The sequence below is a fragment of the Phoca vitulina genome, unplaced genomic scaffold (assembly GCF_004348235.1).
Source record: "Phoca vitulina isolate PV1807 unplaced genomic scaffold, GSC_HSeal_1.0 scaffold7, whole genome shotgun sequence".
Lineage (NCBI taxonomy): Eukaryota > Metazoa > Chordata > Mammalia > Carnivora > Phocidae > Phoca > Phoca vitulina.
In genome coordinates, this window is record NW_022589710.1 from 53,519,175 (window position 1) to 53,541,624 (window position 22,450).

Consider the following 22,450-nt stretch of genomic DNA (forward strand, 5'->3'; position numbering starts at 1 on the left):
GCATACACAGCTTTTGCATTTGTATATACTAAATGTCTCCAAATTTTCTTTAGCGGTATCTCCATCAATTACAAAGCAAAACAAAGTTAAATTTCTCCCCAGTTTTGATACACCCCATTGTTTTGGCTAGCCTTGTTTTCCCCTGTTCTTTGTTTTTAATGTAAAGCTCTTTAATCCACTTGAAATTTACTGGGCGCCTGGGTGGCTCAGATGGTTAAACAACTGCCTTAGGCTCAGGTCATGGTCCCAGGGTCCTGGGATCGAGCCCTGCATTGGGCTCCCTGCTCCGCAGGAAGCCTGCTTCTCCCTCTCCCACTCCCCCTGCTTGTGTTCCCTCTCTTGCTGTGTCTCTCTCTGTCAAATAAATAAATAAAATCTTTAAAAAAAATAAAAAAAATAAATTTACTTAGACGGATGGTACAATGAATGGATTAAATTTTATCCTTTATTAATCTTTTTAATCAAAATTGCTATTCAGTTATCTTGGCATCATTTATCATGTAATCTTTTCTTACTCCCCTTACTCCCTTGATTTTAAAGCTTTCTTTTTCATATATATTGAGGTTTTATATGTCATTGGATCTATTTATGGCTTTCCATTGATGTGTGCTTTCATTTTGTGCAAGTATTCTATTATACTAAATATTGTTGCATTTTAATGGAGCTCATAACATCATCTTGATTGTACTCCCTATTCCCCCTTAATATGCTTTTTGAAAATATCCTTGTCTATTTATTTTGTGATGCCACTTTAAAAACACACAATACTTTAAATTACTACTACTCTAAATAATCCTTGGATGTTCTATCTCCTCTAATATGGAATTAAGTATTGAATTACACTGAATAAATCACAGAACATTTTAAAGTTGGATTTAAATTTAGCTTTTAAAAAATAAGCCTTATTTTTTAAAAAAAGATAAAGATAGTATAAGATTTTTAGGGCTTCCTTTTCTGGATTAATTTCAGAGATCCATGTGTTTAAGAGTTTGGCCTCAGAAATGACATTCAGAGACAGATACTCAGGAAAGTCTATTTCATTATTTTGTAGATTTTAGAGTCTCTGTTACCTAGCTGAATAATTCATGTAATTGAGCAGACTGAACAGCAAAGGACTCTTATTTATTTTTTTGTATTCACTAACTCTAACAAAATATTGAAGTGATGTGTACTTGGTTAAACTAGATAATTCTGATGTATATTTATATAAATTATTTATATTAAATAAGATAGTAGAAATTATTTCTAATCATATGTTATGCAAATCTGAATAACAATATGAAGCTAACAAACTTTTTTTTTTTAAGGATTTTGTTTACTTATTTGACAGAGAGAGAGAGAGCATGAGAGATGGAGCACAAGCAGGGGGAGCTGCAGGCAGAGGGAGAGGGAGAAGCAGGCTCCCCACTGGGCAAGAAGCACTATGTGGGACTCCCCTGGGATCAAGACCTGAGCCCAAGGCAGACGCTTAACCACTGAGCCACCCAGGCGCCCCAAAGCTAACAAACTTCTATCTAAAATACTGGGGGAAAAGTAAAATAAAATAAAATAATAAAATTAAAATAAAATAAAATAAAATAAAATAAAATAAAATACTGGGGTAATTCTACATGATTAGATTGATCGAGGCAAAATTATACATGTTTAATCCTTTAATAGTTAACTTGAAAGTGATCACACTGATGCAAATTATATGCTAAATTTAAAAAACAAAATCTTTAAAAAGACTTAAATTTAAATAATTTTCTGTGACCTGTGAAGAAAAAAATCAGAGCACAGTATACTTTGAAAATAGATGTTCTAGCATTTTCAGTATTTCCTCCCTGGATTTAAAGCACATCATGGAACCTACGCCCTTAGGTATTTGTCAACATGGAGACGGGAAGAAGCCAAGCCACAGACCCACTTCTGGCAGAAGGGTTAAGATCACCATGTTTGCAGTTTGTTGATTACAGGCACATAGAAATTTTTAACTAGAAAAGATCATTAGAGAACACCTAATTTAAGCCCCACCAACGATGAGACAATTAAGTCACAACAAAATTGACGCTCAAATGCTATTGAATGGAAGACTAGTAGTCTTACTCCTACAGTTTAACACCATATAATTTGAGTGGTTAGTTTTTATTTCCCTACTCATACTTGAATAAAAAACAAAATCCTAGCAAATACCCCAAATTAGGCCTAAAATTGCATTTATAATAAGGTTCATAATCATGGAGCTTAAACATGTACTTGATAAAATTAGTTTTAATCCTTATTTTATGGCTCTAATGTAATTATAAAAGCCAAATTTATGAGTTAAGTATAAACAATACTAAAGCTTGAAGTAAGAATCTTAGGTTTTAACATAATTTTTTCTTTTCTTACATTAAATCAGCTCTCGTCAATTGAATGGAGGAGCCAGTTTTGCTTATTGTTAATGCCACGTACCAGATTAACTCAGTTCTAAGCCACCATCTGTCTATACAAACTGCTTTAAAAGGTTTATTCATAAAGCACACATCCGTCCATGTGGGCTTCAATGAGTACAATAGTATCACTTATGTGTTGAGTCTCCCTAAATTCATTTCCATTTGCTTGCAATCATTAAGTATCACATTACTCCACAAAATTTGAGGCAGGTCCAAATGTTGTGGAGCAAAATTTAAACAATTTAGGCAGTCCTTTTAAAACAAATAAGAACTTTTAAAACAAAGTTAGATAGATAGATAGATACAAAATATCTTATTAGCATCAAGATACACAAGTATCTTATTGTATCATTAGATACAAAAGTAACTGCTATTAGGATGAGAAAAAAGTCCCAACCATTTAGATATTTGAAAAATGCTGACAAATATCTCAAAAACTAATGATGTATTGTATTGTGACTAACATAACATTAAAATAAAATAAAATAAAATAAAATAAAATAAAATCTCAAATATAAAAATGGAGAAGATAGCACTACCATTCATTTTTTGATGATTAAAAAAAATGTAAAATTAATTTAAAATCAAAGCATCCAGAATAGCAATTCAGATGTGTTTAAATTGCCACTGGACCATTTCGGCCAACGTAATTTTGTAATAGAATTACTCACACTACATTTATTGACAAACTGATGACCATCTGTAAGAGTTTTTGTCACTGGAACTCCTGCTTCTTCAGGTCATTGTGCAGCATTGCTGGGAAGTTTGCATGCTATTTCATCTGGGACTACCAGATTTTAACAGCACAAGATTAGCTGATACTCAAAGATAGGATCTAATATGTTAAAATGCATAAGGTGTGATACTTCACACACAGACAGATTCTCAGTTCTTAGTAGTGTGTCAGGGCTGTGCCTAATTAAATAGAAACTCTAATGAATTTTACATGATTTCTAAAAAAAAAGGAAAATTTTATATTTGTTACATTGATAATTATATATGTTGCATTATCTATAGTCCTTTTGAAGATGCTAGTAAGAACTGAATTTTTAATTTTCAAATTTGTAAGTTGAAAATTGAAAGGATTTTCCATAGATTAGCTCTTTGCTCTGGATATTTTACACCTTCTTTCTTCCTTGTTTTACTATCCTTCTGATGCTAAGTACTCTAGGCAATATTTACAGATTAGATAAAGAAAAGACCCTCTGGATGTAGAGAGGGATGATACAATAGGCTTAATCTTACAGTTTCTCAATTATACCTGGACATACCGAAGAGGGGTCCTAACCCAATCTGAGTGGTGTTCTTAGAAGAAGAAAAATTAGGACACGTGGAGAGAGGCACCAGACATGTGCGCACACGGAGGATCATTGGAGGACACAGCAAGAAGTTGGTCAAGGAATGAAGCTCAGAAAAAAATCAAATCTGCCAACATCTTGATCTTGGATCCAGCCTCCAGACAAAATAAATTTCTGTTGTTTAAGCCACCACTTTGCAGCTTTGTCACCACAACCCCAGCAAACTCATACATTCTACCTAGACCTCAACAGTCCCGGTGCCACTCCATTTTCTCCCTGATGAAATGAGGTGTCACAAGAAAGATGTGGCACTAGAAAGACACAGCACTATTAAGAAACTTGCTAACACAACTTACAATTTACAATAATATATAGGACACTGTAAACCCAGTTCCAGGATTCTTCTAAGGTCTTGGAAGTGATCCATGCAAAAGAGACCCTGAAACTTTAGTATAAGTTTAAACTCTCTGGTAAATATGCCCTGACTCTATCATATAAAGATATTTTCACATGTCAAATCAAAGTTTTGATTTATTAAATGACTTAAAGTCATATTCAATGAAAAAATAAATTTCAAATTTCCACTGAAAAATATGTATTTTGCTTTTATGACTGGTGAAATAACTCAAAATGCTTGCACTGGAGGAAATGGATTTTTTTTGTCATGTTAGCATTAGAGTATGCAAATTATAGCAACCAGATATGAAGTCAAGCTAAACAAATTGCTATCAATATAGACAAATGCCAATATAATAAAACCACAAATAAAAACTACAAAATCTCAAAATAGCACTGAAATTAAGAACAATATTAGGTTACAATGTAATCATCAAGATAATGCAAGATGTAATTATTATGTCATTTTAAAATTATCATTGAAATGGGAAAGCTAACTTAGGAACAATACTTGTAAAGGGCAGTTTGTGGCCCCTGGACCTACTGGCCTCAGCTTGACAAGCATTGCTCTGGATCTTATTGCTTTTCCTGTCTCCTATAGGCATAACTAATTTGTAATGTTCCTTCTTGGTAATACAATTTAAAAATTGAAGTTTTGTTTATGTGATGTCTAGGACATGTCTGGATAATGAAATCCCAAAGGGCTATTGGAGCATCTCACTCTCTCTTTTTTTTTTTTTTTTCTTTCATAAGCTCCATGCCAGTGTGGAGCCCAATGCAGGGCTTGAACTCACGACCCTGAGATCAAGACCTGAGCTGAGATCAATAGTCAGACGCCCAACCGACTGAGCCACCCAAGCTCCCCTGGAGCATTTTACTTAGCTTCACTTTGAGTTACTAACTTGTCTGCTTTTCTGGAGAGATAGAGATAAAGCACTGCTATGATATGATCTATAAAGATTTGTACATGTGTTGTATTTAGAATATTATATTATTTGTATAAAAGGGAGAATAATTAAGTTGACTAAAAGCTAACAGTACTAAATAGGATGAGCATATACATAGAGAACACCTATCTATGGGAGACATAAGTCATAATGTAACCCCCGAAATGTGCCCATTACTTCCCCTGAACACTGCGTTTGACAAGATATATGGCCAACTAATTTCCATACATGATGAGCCTATGGAAGTGGAGAAGTTATTACTAACATTTATATTTCAGGGGTGCCTAGCTGGCTTGGTCAGAAGAGCATGCAACTCTTGATCTCACACCCCACGTTGAGTGTAGAGATTATTAACATCTACATTTCTTCAGAATAGACAGAAAAACTGTGTTTAGAACACAGTAATATATATATATATATGTATTTCTTATATAAAATAAATAAAAGTAAATAATCCAAATAATTGTATTTTTTAACTTAGAAGCTTAAATATTTTACCCACATATAGATCTATTTATATATTCAATTGATATGCATTAACTAATCAATGCCTATGTGTATAACATACAAATAGATTATTTGATAGTAAAAATATCTACAGCATATTTTTTTTTCCTCTATGGTTACTATTCAATGGATAGCCAATGGCCAAGAAGTTTAAAAGCTTTGATAGCAATCTGAAGTACTTGCATAAGAAATGTTCTTAAAAATCTCAGTAAGTATAGCTATTTTAAGATAAAACTATCTGATCAGCCACATACATTAAAGATATTTTTGGGGCGCCTGGGTGGCTGAGTCGGTTGAGCGTCTGCCTTTGGCTTGGATCATGATCCCGGGGTCCTGGGATTGAGCCCCGTGTAGGGCTTTCTGCTCAATGGGAGCCTGTTTCTCCCTCTCCCTGTCCCTAGTTCCCCCTTCTTGAGCTCTCTCTCTCTCTGTCAAATAAATAAATAAGGTCTTAAAAAAATATATTTTTCACTATCAATGTTGGATGAAATGTAAAATATTTCACATAATGTAGTGCTCAAAGATGTCAGGTTTCTCTCTCTGTCTCTGTCTCTCTCTTTCAGCTTCTTATTTTTCTTAATTTTTTAAAAGATTTTATTAGTTTGAGAGAGAGCATGAACAGGGGGAGTAGCAGAAGAGAGGGAGAAGCAGACTTCCTGCTGAGCACAGAGTCTGATGCAGGGCTCAATCCTAGGACCCTGGAATCATGACTGAGCTGAAGGCAGAGGCTTAACTGACTGAGCGACCCAGACATCCCCTAGCCTACCTTAAATGTGCTCAGAACACATATCAGCTTAACCTACTGAGCCACGCAGTGCCTCTTCTTTTTCTTAATTTTATACAAAGAGGGCAAAGACTATTTAACAAGCAGAATATAACGCATATCAGAGAATACCGTCACAAGTGAAATGGGACCCAAGAATAGTTTATACTTGGTTACTTTTAAACTTGTTCTAATATTTTAGAACAATATGACCTTGGAATCTTTAGAGGGCATAAGTTCACTTCTGGGTATATCATCTTGAACATATGAACCCATTCTTGATGACACCTGAGTAGCTTCTGAGAGCGCTTTCTTGAAAAAGGTGATATATCATGTATCAGCTGCAAAGAAAGGAGTTCTGTGATCTATTAGTGATGTCTTCCATGGGTACTAGACAGATTAGCCATGTCTTTTCTCATCTGTCAATTGGAGAGGACAATATTTGCTCTGCCTACTTCACACTAATGTTCTAAAAAGAAAATGAACTAAAATGTTCTAATAGCAGGAAACTACATTTAATTATTTACATGCAGTAGTACTATTTGCAAAGCTCCTTTTCTTTTAAATGTATTAGCCAAGAACATTGAGTTCACCTCAAGTATCTACAGGAAAAGAACAACCAAGTCCCGCTAACGAGTCTAATTATTTGAAACTGGAAGTTGCCCTTGTATTTGTCAGGTTTTATAACTGCTCACATAAGGGAAAGACAAACTATACTTGCGTCCACCAGCACATGTAAGTGGAGCTGTCAAGTTTCTTACATTGCTCTTCTATCAAGAGACCTTGGTCTATTCTGGTCACATATTTATTGCCATTTATTTCCTATCTAAGTGTGCAAGGTACTGAAGAGAGATTCCCTACACCTTAAATTGTAGAGCAAATGATTCTCTTCATGTAGCCCTGAACTTAACATGTATATGTCCCCACAATGGCAATTCTCTTGGCTCCTAAGGAACAAAATGACAGTGATGGTCAATCAAATAATGCTTGAATAAAAACTTCATTTTTGCAGAAGTAGATCAAAACATGTCCTCCTGTGCATGCAGTGATTTTGTTCATAGCATTAGAATTTGAAAAATCAATACAAAATTTCTGTGTGTGTAGCTAGGAATTTCATTGTAGCAACATGGCTTCACATGATCTCCCTCCAAAGCCGCCCCCTACTAAGAAACAAAACACAAAACAAAACAAAACAGAAGTCTCTACAATGCTGAGGTCCATTTATTTAATTAAATTTACCTAATTAATTTTGAATTCAGAACATTCAATATTTCCCAGTTGATATAAGCTACTTCAGGATGAGGCTCTGGTTATACATTTCTGCCTCATTTCTTATCTTTATCCTTACTTTATTCTATCCTTATCCTCACATAGGACACAATAAATCACTGTTTCAATCTATATGTTCTAATAGCTCACCATTTGTGTGAGGTGCTGGGGACACCGTGGTGAGTGTGTTAAAGACAGCCCATACCCTAGGAGTTCAAGCTCTTACTGATGTTTGGAAATAATAAAGAGGAGGGGATATCATCTAGAAAGAGGCTCTTTAAAGGATGGTTTTCAGAGGGATGCACTAATCTCAGATTCTAAAGATAAGATTTAAGAGAACTGAAAATACAGCAGACATACACCCCGTGAGAAGGGAACTTCTTGTAAAACATAGGCAGACATAAAGCACCAGGCACTCAGGCAACTTTAGAGAGTGATATAAAATGTCTGTGAAGGAGAGAGAGATCGGGATAAATTACTAGCCAGAGCCAGGAGGGACTAAAGAGTATGACCTGACACCAACAGCTAGGCCGTTGTCATGACAGAGCACCCTATTTGTGACTGTGATGAACTGTGAGCAAAACAAGACAGCTCTGTACGTATATTTGAGCATAAACAACAACAAATAGACTGTACGGACCACAAAAATGCCCACCCGTCATTTGCCTAGCTAACCTGAGTGCTGCATATTTTAAACCAATTCCATCTTTTTTTTTTTTTTTTTTTAAGATTTTATTTATTTATTTGACAGAGACACAGCGAGAGAGGGAACACAAACAGGGGGAGTGGGAGAGGGAGAAGCCCTGATGCGGGGCTCGACCCAAGGACACTGGGATCATGACCCGAGCCAAAGTCAGATGCCTAATGACTGAGCCACCAAGGCGCCGCTAAACCAATTCCATCTTTAGCTGTCTTTTATTCTCTTCAATTCCTATGTGAAAATACCATGTTGCAAACTTGTCTCTGCTTTCTGATGTTCCTCAACCCAGAACAAAGCCCCACTTCCTTGAATCCTTCCCCAAGTCACTTAACCCATGCCCAAATCTTGCAGCAAGCCCATTCTCTCATAGAGATGCCCTACTGGGCCCATGGTGTGTGGTCTCTTTTGATACAGTAAGTCATAGAACCAACTTTGTCTACTTCTGTATTCCTGGCAATGTTTGGCTGGTGAGCATAAATATGCTCAATGGGTATCAATGACAACTGTAGAGGGAGTATAAGAAATAATGGAGGAAACTAGGAGGACCCCCAGATTCCCTATGCATGCTGAGTGGTGGTACTATTCCCTGGGATTGGGGGTAAAGATAGTACAACAGGTTTGGGGGTATAAAGGGGAAAAGAGGAAGAAAATTTTTTTTTTTAAATTTTTAAGTGCTTGTGTGATATCCAAATGGAGATACTAAAAAGGTACTTGAGACTCAGTATACAAAAGTAGTTAATCACATTGATGTGGGATCAAACCCCTGCTCTTTAATTCCATGAGAAGCACGTTCTTGTCATTGGTCTTAAATTGCTCACTATTAATGCAAGGGGCCTAGAAAACAAAGACTATTTATTTAAATGATACAGCTATAGTCACAGTAAAAATAAGGAGGGAGATTATGATAGATGGCTGGGGAATTAAAACTTTACAAGATAGAGTAACTTGTTTTCATTTAAAGCTCATTGATTTTAAACTGTTTTTAATGATGGCCTTTGCAATTTTACACATATTCTTTCCAGAAAGAGGTTGAAATAGAGTCTGAGAATAACAAGAGAAAGATAAACATTATGTTCATGATCAGAACAGATAGAGAAGAATATATGAAAAGATAGGAACATAAATCTTCACTTCCTTCTTGAGAACATGACAAAAGACACTGTGGACGCAAATTGCAAAGGAATGGCACAGTCCTGTGTGCTTAGTATTTTAGAAATTATTTAGATTTGACAAGTATTTTAAGTAAATTATTTATTATAGTCCCTGTTTTGATTCTGCTAGAGATTGATGTTTAAATATTAGCTCTTCTCAAGAAGTGAATACCAGATGACATAGGCTTAGTGCACAAGGACATTTTCAGAAGGAACTTGATGCCAATTCAGCCAATCCAGGTTAGGATTTATTTTTTATTTTTTTATTTTTTTAAGTAGGCTCCACACCCATTGAAGCCCAACGTGGGGCTTGAACTCACGATTCTGAGATGAAGACCTGAGTTGAGATCAAGAGTCAGACATTTAACTGACTGAGCCACCCAGGCACCTCCAGATTAGGATGTTTTTATAACAATTCTAATTCTAATCTCATCTGCTTCTCTCTATGAGTTGTCTGGGGAAAAAAAAAAAAAAATGTATGCAATGGTTCTAAAGTTTGGTGGACACACAACCAGAACGTCTAGGCCTATGATGGTAACCTGGGAGAAAGAAGTGCCATTGAGCCTGGTAAATAGACCAGTGCCAAAATCTCAGTGCAAGCCACCTTCTATCCCAAGCTCTATTCCAAGTGCAGTGAAACTCCAGCTCCTCATTCACTATCTTCAGGAATCCATTCCCCTTACTGGAGGAGAACATTAATCAGTTTCGATTACTATGCAATTTTTAAGTAAAGCATATAAACAAAGATCTAGGAAAAAAGTCTTCTCCCTTATTTGCAAAACTAGTTTTCATTTGCCCCTCTTTGATACAATTCAAAATAAAATAACACCTGAGATAAATATTACTAAGCCTATTCTACACAGTGACAGAAACACGTTAAGTTCTTTTTTTTAATCCAAAAAGCTGTTCAAGTTGATGAATTAACAGACCTATTAGATGAGTTTTTTGACTTCCTGAAGCAACAGTTACTGTTACATAACAGTGATACCCATAGGCAAAGTGAAGCTTTTCTGAGCCCTTTCTTATGTGTGTGAGTATGGATGTGAATAGATCTGAATTTTTGGCTGAGTTTTCTCCCAGGTTTTTATTGAGTGAAGTCATTTTGGCTGTTAATTCAAAGCAAGGAAAATCTAGACCATTTTGGTTTGGTAAGAAGACACAGAACTAGAAATATTGCCTATTGTCCCCCCTCCATCACCAAACAGCTTCCTATATGGAGAAATGGGATGAGGAAGCCAAGCAGAGTGGTCGACTATGGGTATCCTTGATGACTCTTAAATTGGAATGAAAGGAAAAGGTTTTCAAACTAAAATGGAAGCATGGTGCTTTTGATCTATTCCACTCTGACAAGAGTCTAAATCTTCCTCACTGTATAAGGAAGATGCCTCTGAAAAATCAGTATCTGCTGCTTGCATAACTTTCTCATGCGGATCAATAAGATATGCAGCATATTGACATTAATCTCAGGTACACGGGGATCTTGTTTTATTCACCATTAAGTCCCCAGTATTTAAAACCATGTTGATTGACATGAATTAATGGTTATTACCTTGGTTAATAATATAACATAAGAATAACAGACCATTTAGGTAAATCCAAATTTACAACCAGAAAGTCATTTTAAATTAAGGTTTCCCTTGGTATTTTAAATTTTTGACAACTCATCCATAGCCATTATTCAATTCCCTTTATCAGCATGTGTAAGAGAAAAGGTTCAAATGATATTTACCATCTAATCAGAAAGAAGGGTCAGAAGTACAAAAAGAATGACATGTAAATTGATAATAGACAACGCATTTCATGAAGTGTCGGTTTTATATCGTTTCATGTACTAAGTGCGGTGATGCCGAGCAAATTGCTCTCTTTATTCCCTTCTACCCAGATATCTCGGGTAGTACTTTGAAATTAAATAATGGGATCATTCTACCCTCTTATCTCTTCACTTCCCTCCCACCCCAGTTCAATGCCAGAATGCCAATATCTATGTGAATTAAACACTGAACCAGGGAAACAGAAGTGATATTCTTACACTCCCAAACACTACTAAGTATAACTATCATTCACAAGTAGAAGAATCTTTTTAACGTTCATATTTTATTGTGTCCCCTTAGCTTTTAACTTAACTACTTACTTTCAATCTCTCCCTCAATATTAATCCTATACCTTAATTTACTTTTCCCAAACACTGAATTTTCATATTTCTTGCCCACAAATGTTCAAATGGTTCTCTATGACTTGAACAAAATGCTACGTTCTGATGTCAAACATCCAAAGTCTCCTTAATTTAGCTCAAAATTATCCATGGAATTGGAGGGGGACCCTGAGAGGGACACTGTGTAGTGTTAAAACCCCATGTTAATTTTCATGCATGTGTTTTGTTATGCCTCAAATATACTTCATTCTTCCCACTCAACTATCCACATATTTTAGAAACTGGTTTAAGCAAAATTATTTGCATTATAGTCTTTTGAACCATTTCAGATTGTAATCTTTCCAATCATGGGTGCCTGTCTGGCTCAGTTGATAGAGCATGCAACTCTTGATCTTGGAATAGTAAGTTCGAGCCCCATGCTGGTTGTAGAGATTACTTAAAAAATAAATAAAAGTATAAAACTTAAAAAAAATCAAAACTCCCCAAATTAATTCTCTACATTGCAAATATTCATACCCATATGTTGGCATTAGTAGACTCTTTCATAGTGTTTTAACTTTGGTTTGTATATTACTTGTCCAAATAGATTGTCCACTATTTAAAGAAAGTGGTCTCTTAGGGCTTTTATTTTCATAACATTTATTCTCATGTTATACAGATAGTGGGTCTTTAAATATTCATACAAATTTGATCTTTCATATCTGGACTTTACTCTGAGCCTGATCTTTTTTTTTTTTTTTTTTTTTTTTTGCATAAGAAAATGAGTGAATGAAATTAGTATTTCTGGAACATTAACATAATTAAAGAACAAATTACAATATCAAGGGTCCAGTATAGAATCAGTATAGATATTTGAGTAATAAGAACTTGACTCAAGTGAATGTAATGGGAATCTAAAGTAGTAGAAGTGTCTGAGAGATATCTTGCTGCAGTATAGTAGAAAAAAAATGCTTTGTATATTATCACATTTCCAAAGACCTGAGCTCAATTTCAGGTCCTTCAACACTAGTTGAATTAATTGTGGTCACTTTCCTTCAGTGAACCATTATTGCAACTATCCAAAATGGCTACAATATGCCTAATTCATAATTTTGAGGACCAAATGGTATAATACATGGAAAATTCTTATACATTCTTATATATAGCTTTTGACACAAAAGAAGCATATCACTTTTTTTTTGTTAATGTGAAATCTAAATCACAGTTATGGGTACAGATATTGATAAAGTAACTATGATACTTGATGTTTCAAAAATATTGATAAAATAACCTTATGATGTTTAAGGTATGTTTCCTTTATTGTTCTACTTGCCTCCACTCTATTTTCTCATTCCCATATTACTCATTCTGCACATTAGTGGTACTGTATAAAGGAATCCGTCATATTCCTTACTTTTTTATCTTTTAGAATTTGCAAAATCTTAATTTGCACAAAAAACTATAAACAATCAAATTAAAATAATTTCATTATAAATAAGCTAAGATCTAAGGTAAAGCAGGGAGAGATATAAAGATGATAGATAGATAAATACATACATATATACATGCATACATACATGTGTACATACATATGTGTATACACTGAAATGGAGAGAGAGTCTCAGATAATGCTATATTCAAATATTTTAATGAAAAACACCTACATTTACTTTATATTTTTTTAAAAAAAGAACATCCATGAGGCCCCTAGGTGTCTGTCTGTTAGGTGTCTGCCTTCGGCTCAGGTCATGATCTTGGGGTCCTGGGATGGAGCCCTGGGTCAGGCTCTGTGCTCAGTGAGGAGTCTACTTCTCTTTTTCCCTCTGCCCCTCCCCCGGCTCGTGAGCAGGCTGTCTCTTTCTCTGTCTCAAATAAATAAATATTGTTGAAAAATAAAAATAATAAATATAAATATAAATAAAAATAAATAAATAAATAAATATATATATATATATATATATATATATATATATATATACACACACACATACATGAATGGAAGAGGGGGTGGGCTAGTTGAGATTTACAAGGCACTATATATAGTTAATACTTATTAAATCTCTAAACTAAAATGAGAAAGGCAGGTTTTCTTGAAGCTAATCTAAAATTCTACAGAAAGAAATTACACATTGGGGATATTCAGAATAAGGAAAAAGAGGGAAAAGAAAGTTACCTTCAAGATTCTTTTCAGTCTATCGATTTTGTAAAGCCTGGATTGCCTAGCAAAGGATAAAATTAATTTTAGTTGAAGGAAAGTTTTACTGGCAATTGTGTGATTTTTTTAAGCAATTATTAAGCTAATGCCTCTAATATCTCCTTCTGAATCATTTCTCAATGCAGAATCCCTGTAAGGTGGTCATGAAAATCTAGTTATCATACATGAACAGTAGACAGAAGGTACTAGAACTCATAGACAATATCCTGGCATGCTCAGCTATGATCATTAGCAAGAGTATTACAAATTCTTCCATCTTAATCTTTAGAATAATAAAGTTTAGAATTCAGCTATTATACATCTCTTATAGTGTAGAGAACATAACCCTATTCATCATTAAAGCTTAACTAATTTCATTAATTTTATATTTCTGATGTAACAAATTACCACAACATCTAGGACTTAATATGATATAAATTTATCATCCCATAGTTTCTGTAGGTCAGCCATTTAGGCAGACTTGGTTGAGTAAGAGTCTCACTAGGCCTAAATCAGGGTAGTGACAGAGCTGCACTCCACTCTGACATTGACACTGAATCTGTCTCCAGTATCATTCAGTTTGTTGACAGAATTCAGTCTAGGTGGTTGTAGGAGGAGTGGGATCCCCATTTCCTTGCTGGTTGTTAGCTGCAGATCCTTCTCAGCTTCCAGAAACTGCTTGGATTCCTTGGTTAGTACACCCCCTCTGTCCTGCCAACCACCTTCAAAACCAGAAATGGTGGGTCAAGACCTTTTCATGGTCCCAATGTCTCTGACTTCCATGCCTGCTATCTTGCTGAGTTTTTCTTATGCATTCTTTTTCGGTTTTTAAGGGGTCATGTGATTACAGTTGGTTCACTGGGATAATCCAAATGATCTTCTTATATTAAGGTCAGCTACTTAGTAACATTTACTGCATATGCAGTGTCCCTTTTGAACGTAAAATAATGTTGTCTTACATGGGAAAAATATCCTACAAGCCAATATTCTGTCTATCACACTAATTAAGAAGAATGTTATGATTTGGGAGACAATAATATGAATGGGGAAGAGTGAAGGAAGGGAGCCATGAGTTGAAATAGGCTGTTCTTCATTTATATCCCCAGTACTTCAGTTTCAAGAGTGTAAGATGACTCTTACACTGTTGGTGGGAATGCAAGCTGGTACAGCCACTCTGGAAAACAGTTTGGAGGATCCTCAAGAAATTAAAAATAGAGCTACTCTATGACCCAGGAATTGCACTACTAGGTATTTACCCCAAAAATACAGATGTAGTGAAACGAAAGGGCACCTGCACCCCAATGTTCATAGCAGCAATGTCCACAATAGCTAAACCATGGAAGGAGCTGAGATGTCCTTGGACAGATGAATAGATAAAGAAGATATGATACCATGGAATATTACTCAGCCATCAGAAATGATTAATACTTACCCTTTACATCAATGTGGATGGAACTGGAGGATATTATGCTAAGTGAAATAAGTAACTGGAGAAAGACAATTATCATATGGTTTCACTCATATGTGGAATACAAGAAACAGTGCAGAGGACCATAAGGGAAGGGAGGGAAAACTGGATGGGAAGAAACCAGAGAGGGAGACAAACCATGAGAGACTCTTAACTATAAGAAACAAACTGAGGGTTGCTGGAGGGGAGGGAGGTGGGGGAATGGGGTAACTAGGTGATGGGCATTAAGGAGGGCACGTGATGTGATGAGCACTGGGTGTTATACGTGACTGATGAATTGTTGAGCACTACTGAAACTAATGATGTACTATGTGTTGGCTAATTGAATTTAAATGACAGAAAAGAAAAGAAAAGAAAAAGAGTGTAAGATGCCATTAGTGATTAAGGGAACATCATAAAAGCAAAGACTCAGTCCTTTGGATTTGGAGTCTCTGTATTAGCATGCAGGAGTCTCTCTTTCCCACTGTGCCTCCCCTCCCAACCTGGACCACGACCAGAACTATTTGGGTTAGCTTTCTCAAGAATCCCTTATTGCTCCTGTTTTTTTTCTGTTTTTTGTTTGTTTGCTTGTTTTTTTAAACATTGAGTTAAACGGCTGATGCCCCTCTATGGAACCCGCTGTGTCAGAATGAGATGATTCTGAGGCAAGGGCTGGAAGCATGGAGGGCATGGTCAATGCCAGACCAGAAACTGGATGGAGAAATTGGCCATCTTCACTTAAGGACTTGCTACCAGCAAGAAGCTCAGTCAACCAGGGAAGATGCGTGGATCCTGAGCAGGCCATGAGTCACGCTTGTAGCAAAACTCAGCTACAAATGGCAGCAAGGCAAGAAGTCCCTGGCGGAAAAGGGACATGACATAGATTCCAGAGGATATCCTTAATCTTTTTTTTTTTTTTTTGAGATAGAGGGGGAGACCGTGAACGGGAAGGAGAGAGAAGTCTCTGTGCTGAGTGTGGAGCCCTATCCCAGGCTCAATCTCACGACCCTGAGATCAGGACCTGAGCTGAAATCAAGAGTCAGACGCTCAAACAACTGGGCCACCCAGGTGCCAGACGATATTCTAACTGAGAACAAGTTGCAAGTTTGACAAAGGGAGGCATAATGCTTTTTCCTCACAGTATATTCATATGTCATCTCAGGAATAGAAAGAGGAAAAAGAGTGACTACATGAAGGACTAATTTTTTTTTTCCTGCAAAGCCAGCTGAACATTTCCTGAAGGAACAACTGAATGATCAGAATGGATTAAGTTTAAGCCAGTTTGAGCTTTTACATAATTTGTTGTACTGATTACCACTGGGTACAAGGCTTGGAGAAAAGACTAGCATGGGAAAGTATAGATCTTAGGTTCTTTATAGTAGTTAAGAATAGTCATCTATTTAAAGAGAGCACCAATTAGCTGTTCTACCCACAAACTGATAGCACATTTTAGACCAATTACTGCCACTTTACTAACATTTATTAGTTAACCATTAATTAGCAAAGCAGACACAAAGCAGTCTATGAACCTCGCTTTATAAATTTTATAAATTTGATGAAATTCCATTACAAAGATGTTCCCCTTAGAACCAAAATCAAACAGAAAGCTGCCAAATTCAGAGTTTGGATGACTGTTAGTGATTAGTTCATGTGTCCCATCCCCAAGAGTACATTTTACATACCATTCTGGTTATTGATACCCTATTCATACAGGAGTGTTGAATGTATATAAGGCATTTAAGCCAACCACACTTCATTTCTACCTTCAAATTTATTAATGAGACCCCCATCTTAAACATTCATTATTCTAGTTAAAAGGACACTAATTTTACCAATTAAATCTAATTTCTCAATGTGATGGCTGAAAGACTTATAGTAGGTCCCCCTGGAATATATGCTTCCTGCCATAAAGGCAGAAATAAACCATCCCAGGAATGTGAATTTTTGATTAGGGCAGTAGACACCCTTCTAATCAAAGCTCAAGATAATTGGAACACATGTACTATAAAACTGTGTAACCTGACACTTTTGAAATAAATTATGAGTATCATACTACAGTGTCTTAATATGAGTGAATTTTAGAATAACTGAAATCAGATGGTCATGGAAGACCTCTGTGAGGCTACATTAAATCTAAAACTTAAATTACAAGAAATAGTCTTTAAAAATTTACAGTAAGATCAACATGAATGACATGGCAAAAGTTATATAAGAAGAAGTCTGGCTTGTTTGAGAAAAAGGAAGAAGAGTAAGGGATCATGAGAAGAAGAAGCAATGAGAAAAATGGCACATGGGAGGAGGTCATGGAGACTACATCCCATAGGATCTTACAGGCCCAGCATAGAATTTGCATTTTGCAATAAATGCAACACAAGGGCATTGGAAGTTATAAAGCAAAGATATCATGATACGATTTATATTTATAAAGGATTGTTCCGGCTCCTATGGATTGTAGAGAAATAATGTTTGAAAGGGAAAGCCCAGTTGAGAGTCTAGTGCTATAGTCCCAGCAGAGAGATCATGGTGGATTACAGCCGCATGCCAATGCGGGAAGTAGGGAGTCGTAATTTGACTTTGAATAAAATATAAAGCTAACGTGACTTCCTAGGACTGGATTGGGGCTGCTAGAAACTTAATGTTTATATCTCTTCCAAACTTGTTATGTTGATACCTAAAATACAGTGTGAGGTTTCAGAAACCAAACTCTAATGAAGAAGACATTACCAAGGTATTTAATCCAAACTATAGTCAGATTATTAGTTTTTACTATTTATTGGTTGGAGAGAGAAGGCAAATGCTCTCCATTGATTAGTACACAAGATAGCATAGTCCTACTCATTACTTTTTCTATTTTGGACATGTTCTATTTGAGATGCCCATTGGAAAAAGGGTAGAAATATTAAGAATAAAGCTGCATGGATGTTCATATGGAAGGTATGGAGTGGAAATATAAATTCAGAAATCATCAGCATAATTAAGGCCATGAGATTGGATAAGGTCATCCAGGGAGGATGTTAGTTTAAGGATCAAACCCTAGGTGCTCTGGTATTTGGAAGTCAGGGAGATAGGGGTGCCTGGGTGGCTCAATTGGTTAAGCATCTGCCTTCAGCTCAGGTCATAATCCTGGTGTCCCAGGATCGAGCCCCACATCAAGCCCCGCATCGGGCTCCCGGCTCAGCAGAGAGTCTGCTTCTCCCTCTGTCCTTCACCCCACTCGTGCTCTCTCACCCCGCTTGTGCTCTCTCACCCCGCTTGTGCTCTCTCACCTCACTCGTGCTCTCTGGCTCTCACTCTCTCAAAAAAATAAAAAATATCTTTAAAAAAAAAAAAAAAAAAAAAAAAAGGAAGTCAAGGAGACAAAGAACAACCAGGAGACTGATAAGGAGTATTCAGAGAAGTAGGGGGGAAATGAAATGATTGAGTGTAGTGTCTTGGTTGCCAAGTGAATTAAATTTTTATAGTAGAAGAGAGTAAGCAACTGAATTAAATGTTACTCATTCAGTAAAATAAGGCCTGTCAGCTTCTCAGGGCTACCTCGATGAATTATCACTAAGTCTAGAGTTTGAAATCAAGCAAGACTATGCTCCTTCTGAAAGCTCTGGAGCAGAATCCTTCCTTTACTCTACCAGCTTCTAACAATCCTTGGAGTTCCTCAGCTTGGGTCATATTCTGAGGTTCCAGGTGGACATGAGTTTTGGGAGGGCAATAGTCAAAGCAGTATGAGGACTAAAAGTCAACTATTGGATTTAGCTATATGGCAGTTACTGGTGAGCTAAAAAGGAAAAGTGGAGAGGAGTGGCATGGAGTGGGGAAGGGAAAAACATCTGGATTGGTTTGGGTTCAACAAGATGGGAAGGAAGAAATTAGAGGAAAGTGAAAATAGACAATGTGAGGCAAAGGGAGACAAGAAATCACTGAATCCAGATGGTCATTGAGGTCATAAAAGTTTTGTTTTGCTTTATTTAATTTAGTTATGCTTTGCTCTTTTAAAAAAAAAATTGCAGAAATATGAACACTTTTATGTGCCGATGGAAAAGATACGGTATCAAATAGAGCATTAATTATAAAAAAAAAAGAGAAAAGAGAAAATTGCTGGAATGATTTCATTGAATAGTCAAGAATGAATTGGATCTGGTGCTCATAGGAAGCGTGGCCTCAGGCAGGAACACCAGCAGTTCATTCTGGGCACTGGAACACGTTAACTTAGAAGCAGGGAAGTGGGTAGATGAGGTGGTGCACGCCTATGGATCTCTCCTCAAATTTCTCAGGAAAATGGGAAGCAGTCTAGCAGCCTTACTTTGGAATGGTTAGAAATATAATTGAAAGCAAGATTTGCAAATATTTAATAAAGACAGACAGGAAACATGTTAGTCATAGAAATTTATAGACCGAAATCACAGCATAATATGAATTAGGTTATGTGTGATAGAAGTAGATTTTCACCACTCTCATAAAATTCTTGAAATGGGTAATGAGGTTAAAAGGTAAGAAGGATGAATGAGATTAAATGAGTAATTTTGAAAGTTCTTTTAAAAATTGCAATGTGAATAGATTCATATTTCAAATATTAACAGATCAGTAAAGTTAAATGAAGAGATTATTTTCCACCCAAATAAATTAATAATATTTGTGGGCTCCTAATTCAAGAGGCAGTCAGTAAACATAGACAGAATTATTTATGCATCTTTGTTTCTTTCTTTTTTTTTTTTAAAGATTTTATTTATTTATTTGAGAGAGAGAGAATGAGAGAGAGCACATGAGAGGGGGGAGGGTCAGAGGGAGAAGCAGACTCCCTGCCGAGCAGGGAGCCCGACGCGGGACTCGATCCAGGGACTCCAGGATCATGACCTGAGCCGAAGGCAGTCGCTTAACCAACTGAGCCACCCAGGCGCCCGCATCTTTGTTTCTTAAAACTCCTTTGACTACAGTTGAAAGTAAACGAGAAAGAAAACACTTAACTTCCAGCTATGCCATCTGATTTACTAATTAAAAAAAAATAAACAGATAAATCTATAACATGAACCCAAATAAAACATTTAATTAAAATTTGGCCTTGTTAGAATAGTTATTACTATTGAATGATTTTATGCTCTTAAACATAGAATAATACCCTTGAAACCTTTGAACAGGATGATCATTTATTAAAATTACTATTCACTTGTTCTAAATAAATTTATCATGGAGTTGAGATAAATAGAAGGTCACTAAAAACATAGCTAATATTCTACTAATTGGTAGATGTAATGATGATATTTCTTTGTTATTCTTATCATAAAGCATTAAAGGGAAACTATGAGATACGAAGTTTAAAGAATGGGTCAGATGCATACTATATATACAGGCATAGTTTTTGCTTCTCTTTTTTCCTATATTCTTGTGGGCGCTGTAGAAATTACACCTATAATTACACACATATCATACACACCCCCCACATAGTTCTGCTACACAAAGAAATTGAATAGATGATATGATGGCATATAATTCACATTGTGTGTGTACCCTTACATTGATATATAAGGTAAAATATAGTTCTATGTACAAAGAAAATATATATCATAAGGCTCAAGCAATATTTAGCTATTCACTCACACATATCAATAATAACTCAAAACATAGGGATAGATAAATCTACTTCAAGTATATGCATTTTAAACACAGAAAATGTCAATGAAACATACTTTACAATGATAAGGTCATTTCTTTATAAAATAGGGATTTCTTTGGGGGGACTTCATTTTAATTGTGGAAAAATTTCATAATTTTTTTCGGAGCACCCCGCTGTGAGGTTTTACATGCAGAGTGTATGTGGGGAAGGACATAGAATGTGTCCACCATTATAACAGCATGTATTCCTCAAAAGTCCACGTCCACTGAAAATCAATTACCATTTAAAAAATAAAGATCTACTTCTTAAGGGGTTGTAGATTGCCCTGAGGCAATCTTTATCATTTTGGTAGAGAGCTTAAGGCAAAGATAAAGTATCTGCCAAGGACATTTGGATTTTCCACAAATAATTTACATTCAACGGTGGACCGTGCAACAATCAACACAGTGAATTAGTGTTGTAGGAAGTGACCACAACAAATATAAACACTCCAGATGAATTGCAATAAGTTCTTAGTGTTTGATATACTTTTCAGAACCTACCTAGTTTCTTGCTTAGCCTGGCTATTCAGTAGGACATGCCAGATTAATATACAGGAGACTATGTATTGAAATATTTTACTAATGAGCAGAGCAAGTGGAAATAAACGGCTGACACCTGTAGGATATTATGCCATTTTTATGTGTGGAAAATTGCATGGAATTTTGACACTTTTAGTATACTGTTAAAGAGGCACATCACACATTATGCCATTGACTTTCCAATAAACCATTAAATACTTTTTTATTCCTAACATAACTATTTAACTGCTAGACCAACATAACCCTGCCTAAAGCCTCAGTAAATTGTGCAGACATTTTCACCTCAAAGAGGTGGGACCAATAGCCTGGGTGCAAAGATCATTATGCAGCTCAGATTTCAAGCCGGAGGTTAGTGTCTTCTGAATTGAGGGAATAAAATACTTTTTAACACGGTGGTGCACTCTTCCCATTTGCCTAGTTATTGCAAAATAGGTGCAGCAAACTCAAGCTTGACAGTAGCTTAAGAGTTAGAAATAAAAACAAAATCACTATAGTTTCAAAAGAGATGTTATATACTCTGTCTCTCCCTCCAGACTGTTGGGCAGACCAAAGAAAATATTGTATGCAAAAACAGAAAACTCATGATTGCCATTAAAGTGTTTATCTCTTCTCAAAAGTTTAGCCTGCTTTACCAGTCTGATTTAGCCACATACCCCCCCCTTTTTTTTCTCCCAGACCACACTGAAACTAACCCTGGCATACAGTCTTTCATTCTTTGACAGTAGGTAATGATCTTTAGAGGGTCTCATTGATTGAGTGCCTTTAACATGGTAGGCATTGGAGATTCAAAGATGAGTGATTGTTGAATAAATTAATGAGTAGATACATTAATAAATTAATAAAATGTATACTGGTATAGTAGAAAAGGTAGATTTTATTTTATTTTATTTTATTTTTAAGATTTTATTTATTTATTTGAGAGAGAGAGAGATAGTGAGAGCAGGAACACAAGCAGGGGGAGTGGGAGAGGGAGAAGCTGGCTTCCCGTGGAGCAGGGAGCCTGATGCAGGGCTCGATCCCAGGACCCTGCGATCATGACCTGAGCTG